The sequence below is a fragment of the Macaca nemestrina genome, chromosome 7 (assembly GCF_043159975.1).
Source record: "Macaca nemestrina isolate mMacNem1 chromosome 7, mMacNem.hap1, whole genome shotgun sequence".
Taxonomy (NCBI): Eukaryota; Metazoa; Chordata; class Mammalia; order Primates; family Cercopithecidae; genus Macaca; species Macaca nemestrina.
Window position 1 is genome coordinate 91,837,184 of NC_092131.1, and position 6,039 is coordinate 91,843,222.

Sequence of the window (6,039 nt, forward strand, 5' to 3'; positions counted from 1 at the left end):
TGACAGCGGCAGGCAGGGTGTGGGTTCCATTGAAATGCTTTTCCCTGTCATCCCCTCTCTCGCTCTGAGACCCTAGAAGATATCCTGCTGATCTTCTAAAGGAGGAGGGGAGGCAGTGAGTGACCTAGATTTCAAATCAGAAAGATAGGTAGAGCCAGCTCGCCTGTCTTCAAAAGGCTGCCCATGCACTGGGTTCTGGGGTTTTGGAAGGAGCCGGAAGGAAGATGTTCCCCGGGCTCCTACCCGGATGCTCCTGCTTATGGGTAACATGGTCATTTTCTCCTTCAGCAGGTTTTTCAGCCTCAGAAAGGCCACAGGTTGGGCCAGTGGGGTCCGTGAACCCCCCTCGGTGCCCCTAGGTAATGCTATCTGGGAGGGGGAGGGGAAGTAGAGAGAGATTGACAGCAGAGGTGAGGCACTCCTTGTGGAGGTGGTGGGGCAAGGGAAGGGGACCTCTGGACAGGGGGTGGGAAGTGGGGATGGCAGTTCAGACACCAAGGGGATCCAGGAGTCAGAGGCAATGGGGTCTGAACCCTCCTTCCACCACTTTCCAGCTCTGTGGCTTTGGACAAATGACTCGCCCTTTCTGAGCCTCTGTTTCTTCATGCACTCATTCATTTCCTGGGTATTGCCTCTGTGCCAGGGCTAGGCCACCCCATTGGCACTTAGGTTCTAGACATTACACAGTCAACACAGCCCTGTGCCTCTAGAGCACGTCCAGTGTTGGGTGAATATACCAAGCACAGGACAGAGTTTGGTGCAGGCCAGAATCACAGGACCATCAGTGAGCTAGGCCTGGGGTGGGCAGGTGAGGGGTCCAGCGCAGAAGACTGAGGAGGTGCAGCCAGGGAGGCAGGAGGGATCCAAGGAGGGTGACAATAAAGAGGAGAATGCACACCCTCACACAGTGGGAGCTCAGGAAATGTCGCCGTTGCTGTTATTATTTGATCACTGTCAGTGGGCGTGGCAGTATGCTTGGGGCCAGGATGCTGAAGGGAAGGGAAAAGAAAAGCTGGAGGAGGGTGGCTTCGCAGCCAGGGTAAACAGCACAGCCAGATGGCTGCCATCATTTCTCGCCACTCCAGTCGCCCTCCTGCCTCCAAGTCACAGGCGGGCTTCACTTCGCACCATGTCCCAAAGGTCAGCAGGCTGGGGTTTCACAAGCGGGCATTCCAGGCCCGGGTCCCGCACAGGGAGCACTCTGTCCGTGGTCAGGCCTCCAAGTTGCCAACCAGGACTAGCTGCTGGAGCTCTGGCCCATCCCAGGGGACCCCAGCTGCTGTCAGGCTGGAGTGGGTCAGAGTGTGGTGGGGAGAAAGGCAGCCCCGCCAGGGACAGGGGCAGCTGTCCTTGCCCTAAGCACCTGAGTCACACTCAGGCCAGGGAGCCATGGCCAGGGGCATTCCAGGCTCTGCAGGGAGGGCATGCAGAAGGGTGGTGTGTATAGTCACACGTGTATATGTCAACGTAGTGTGTGAGTATACTGTACGTATACGTGACTCTTTTATCGGTATATTTGTAGTTTTATTGAATTTCCATATCCTAGATAGTGGCGATCGTTTATCACCTTTTTCTAAGCAGGGAGAAACAAGACTCAGAGAAGTCCAAAGAAACTAAGCTGAGAAGCAGACAGCAGAACAAAAGTTCAAGTCCGACGTTCTGTGCCTTCAGGCAACAGCCATGAAACAAGAGGTCACAGCTGTGGAATGGCTTGAGCCCTACCTCTCATCACAGATTTCGTTATGCTCCATTGGTAGAAACAGAGGGAAGGTTTTGCGTCTCCTGTTTTTAAGGTTGAGAGAGAGCCACTAGAAGGGGACGGAGCTTAAACAAGGCCCCCTCTGGCCTTTCTCCTGTGTAGGTGATGCTGGCACAGTGGCCCCATCCACCGGGTGTCCCTGTGCCCTGGGCTCCTGGAGGAACCCTGCTGACCAGAGGAGCTCCCCACAAAGCCCACACTCAGCACTTTTCACCCCCTTCCCTTCCCCTTTCACTTCCTAACACTATTTGGGGCTGCGTCTGCCTCCTCCAAGGACACAGCGTTCCTCGCTCATCTGGGCGTCCCGGGGTGCCAGGCATGATGGCCTGTGATGGGGGCTCACTCTGGTCGCTCACCTTTGTATCCACAGGGAAATGGGGAAGCTCTGCAAGCCTGGGCCAGGGCACAGCTTGGACAATCTGTCACCAGTGTGCAGAGTCAGCCGAGAAACACAATCCTGCCCAGGCTTTCTGTGGCTGCGGCCAAGAGGGTAGGGCTGCTGGGCTGAAGGCTGTCAAGTGACCGGGCAAAAAAAAGCCAGCCTCAGCCTGCATGGCTGCAGCAGTCCATGCTGCAACAGAATAATTCCTCTTAGTGGGAACAGGCCTCCCACGCTTATCACAAAGCACCGGCTGCCTTTCCAACGGGGCTGGAGGAGCTTTACAAAAAGAAAAGGAAGTTGCCCTTACATCTTGGGGAACTTTAAAGACACCTAGAAAATGAAATCTTGGATTTTACTTTCCTGAAAGGCTGAGGTTGAGCATAATTCTCTGCCTTTGTTCCCCTTCTTTGTCTTGGTTAAATGTTCCTGGCCATACTGTACCTGTGGTTTTATTGTCATCCTTTTTGGGAACGAGCAGGATATAAATCAGTTAGTGAAATTTTAGAATGTAGCTCTTTGGTCTAGCATCTAAGTAGATAAAGAAGAAACAGGCACTTAATAAGTGCCTCTGGAGGCTTGTGATTTGCGTGGGGCTCCCAGCAAAAGGTAAAGTCTTTGCTTAGAGGTTACACACACTGAACGCAGGGTGGTCCTCAGGCCCCTGGTCACAGCACGCACAGTGTTGGTGCCTCGATCTGCAAACCTGGTGCGCACAGCCACTGGGGACCATCTGCCCCAAGGCCACCCCAGGACTTATCAGAAAGGGGAAGAGTCAGCCAGGTGCGGTGGCCTGGGGATCACGCCTGTAATCCCAGCACTTTGGGAGGCCGAGGCCGGTGGATCATGAGGTCAGGAGTTCAAGACCAGCCTGGCGTAGATGGTGAAACCCCGTCTCTCCTAAAAATACAAAAGTTAGCTGGGCGTGGTAGTGGGCGCCTGTAATCCCAGCTTCTCGGGAGGCTGAGGCAGAGAATTTCTTGAACCTGGGAGGCGGAGGTTGCAGTGAGCTGAGATCACGCCACTGCACTCCAGCCTGGGTGACAGAGAGAGACTCTGTCTCAGGAAAAAAAAAAAAAAAAAGAAAGAAAGAAAAAAGAAAAAGAAAGAGTCAAGTTTCCTGCTTCTTGCTGCAGCCGGCTTGATCAGTGCTCTAGAAAAGGGGGGTGGGTGACTCCAAACAGCCCCCGCCCCAACTTCTTGCCACTGTTGGCTTCCCTAGGCAGAGGTCTGACAACAGCAGGGAGTCAAGGCCTTGGAAGGGTCCCCCCAGGCAAAAGCTGATTTGCCTGTCCCCATGCCAGGCATAGGGTGCTTGGAAGTGGTTGGGTCTTTGCAAGGGGGGTGACTGCAAAAAGAAGGTGAGATGTGTTGCTGCCACAGTGGAGGGCTTGCCAGAACCAGCATCGGAGTTGGTGGGTTCCCTGACTTATGGAAAAGATTTAGGGAAAGCCTGTAAAATACTGGGCAAAGGATTATATGGAACACTTTAAACACCTGAGCCAGGTTGTGGAGGGAAATAAGTGTTATGACAAGCCACCTATCTGCAATCCCTGCCCTTTATCTGGGAGCGCAGGCGTGATGAAAACCTTGAAGTGAAGTCAAGGTCAACATGCTGTCCTGAGTCATTAGCCATACACAGATTAGTAGGTTAATACAGAACAGGCTGCACAGACGAATTACACCCAGAAGCCCTGTCCTTGGTGTTGACACCGAAAGGTTCAGTTATCACAGGGAGAGTGATGCCTGCTTAATTTTGATAGGGTTTAATTATTATGATAAATGCCCTTGGAATTTAACTCTTTCATTCCACCTAGTGTTATGGCTTGTATGTCTGTGTTCCTCCAAAACTCGTATGTTGAAACCTTAACCCCCAGTGGGATGGTATTAGGAGGCGGGGCCTTTGGGAGGTGATTGGGTTTAGGCGAGGTCTTGAGGGTGGTGCTCCCGTAATTAGAGTAGTGATTAGAGTAGTGTCTTTAGAAGAGAAAGACACTAGAACTCTCTCTTCACCATGTGAGGATACAGTGAGAAGGCAGCTATCTATAAACCAGGAAGCTGGACCTCATCAGATCCTGGATCTGCTGGTGTCTCCAGAACTGAGAGAAATAAGTGTTTGTCATTTAAGCCACTCAGTCTGCAATATCTTGCTGTAGCATCTCTAACTGGCTGAGATATCTTATTAGAGTTCTCCAAAGAAACAGATCAAATAGGAGATAGATAGACAGATAGATAGATAGATAGATAGATAGATAGATACATAGACAGACAGATAGAGAGATAGATTTATTATGGAAATTGACTCACGAGATTATGAAGGACAAGAAGTTCCACAATCTGCCATCTGCAAGCTGAAGATCCAGAAAAGCTGGTGGTGGAATTCAGTCCAACTCACCCAGGAAAGTTGGTGGTGGAATTCAGTCCAAGTCCAGAGGCCTGGAAACGAGGGCATGGGGAGGACGCTGGTTTAAGTCCTGATGTCCAAAAGCCCAAGAACCGAGAGGTCCAATATCCAAGGGCAGGAGAAGATGGATGTCCCAGCTTAAAGAGACAGAAAATATACCCTTCCTTCACCTTTCTGTTCTAAGCAGATCCTCGACAGATTAGGTAATGCCCTTCCACATTGTGGAGGGTGGACCTTCTTTACTTTGTCCACTGATCCAAATGCTCATCTCTCGCAAAAACACCCTCACAGACACACCCAGAAATAAAGCTCTACTAAGTATCTGGGCATCCCTCATCCCAGGCAAGTTGACACACAAAATTACCCATCATAGACAATGTCAGAATGAGGATCTCAACTTCAACTGGATACAAGAGAATTGGCCTTTTCTCTCCCCGGCTTCTCTGGGATCTTTGGGAAGGATCTTTGAGGAGTAAAATTCTGCTGTTTCAGAAGGATACACATCCCTGTCACTTGAGGTTGTTAGGACACTTTAGGTCAAAAGTTGCAGAAACCCACTTCAAATGAGCTCATGGAATTTGTTGGGGGGGTAATTGAGCACTCTTTTGGAACCAAGATGGAATTGAACCACTGGGCCACGAGAGAGGTGGCAACCACGCCTAGAAGCTGCCAGAAATACAGGAAGCTACTCCCTATCTGTCTCTTGCGAAAGCCACATGTGTTCTTGCCTCTGCTTCTCTCCACCAACCCATCTTCTGTGTTGCCCTATGCATGTCATGTGGTGGGTGGAAGGTGATCATCACACAGTTTCTGAGTTTACATTTCCTCCCTTTATAGAATGGAGCACTGATTGGTCCAGCCTGGGTTAGGTGTCCAGCCTTAATCCAGACATCTGAGATTAGGGAGACAGGGTTGTAATACACAGACACGGACACCAGAAGCTCTCCTCTGTATGTAGGTGGGTGGAGGGGATCAGCACTAACAGAATAGTCATTGTGAGCAGGGTGGCACTCCAAAAGGAGACTTGTCCTGATCCTGAGATCAAAACGGTGCACAGTGAAGGAAACAATCAGCATAGTGAAGAGACAGCCTATGAAATGGGAGAAAAATATTTGCAAATCATCTATCTGATTAGGTTAACATCCAAAATATATGAGAAACTCAAACAACTAAATAGTGAGAAAACATATAACCTGATTTTAAAATGTGCAACAGATTTGAACAGTTATTTCTCAAAAGAAGACAAACAAATGGCCAACAGGTATATGAAGAGGTTCTCAACATCACTAATCATCAGGAAAATGCAAATCAAAACCACAGTGAGCTGTCACCTCACAACTGTTAGAGTGGCTATTATCAAAAAGATGAGAGAGCCGGGTGTGGTTGCTCATGCCCGTAATCTCAGCACTTCACCTTTGGGAGGCGAAGGCAGGCAGATCACCTGAGGTCAGGAGTTCAAGACCAGCCTGGCCAACATGGTGAAACCCTGTCTCTACT

The 6,039-nt window shown here is 50.2% G+C and overlaps 1 long non-coding RNA gene across 2 annotated transcripts; it reads left to right on the forward strand.

The window, feature by feature from the left end:
- The first annotated feature begins 990 nt into the window (after window positions 1–990).
- LOC139364116 (uncharacterized) lies at window positions 991–2,265 on the forward strand. Of its 2 annotated transcripts, none has more exons than XR_011625394.1 (3): window positions 991–1,140; window positions 1,582–1,861; window positions 2,130–2,265. It is a non-coding gene; the product is annotated as an uncharacterized lncRNA (long non-coding RNA). The 2 variants fall into 2 exon arrangements; XR_011625395.1 differs by having other exon boundaries at window positions 1,582–1,857.
- Window positions 2,266–6,039: the final 3,774 nt, after the last annotated feature.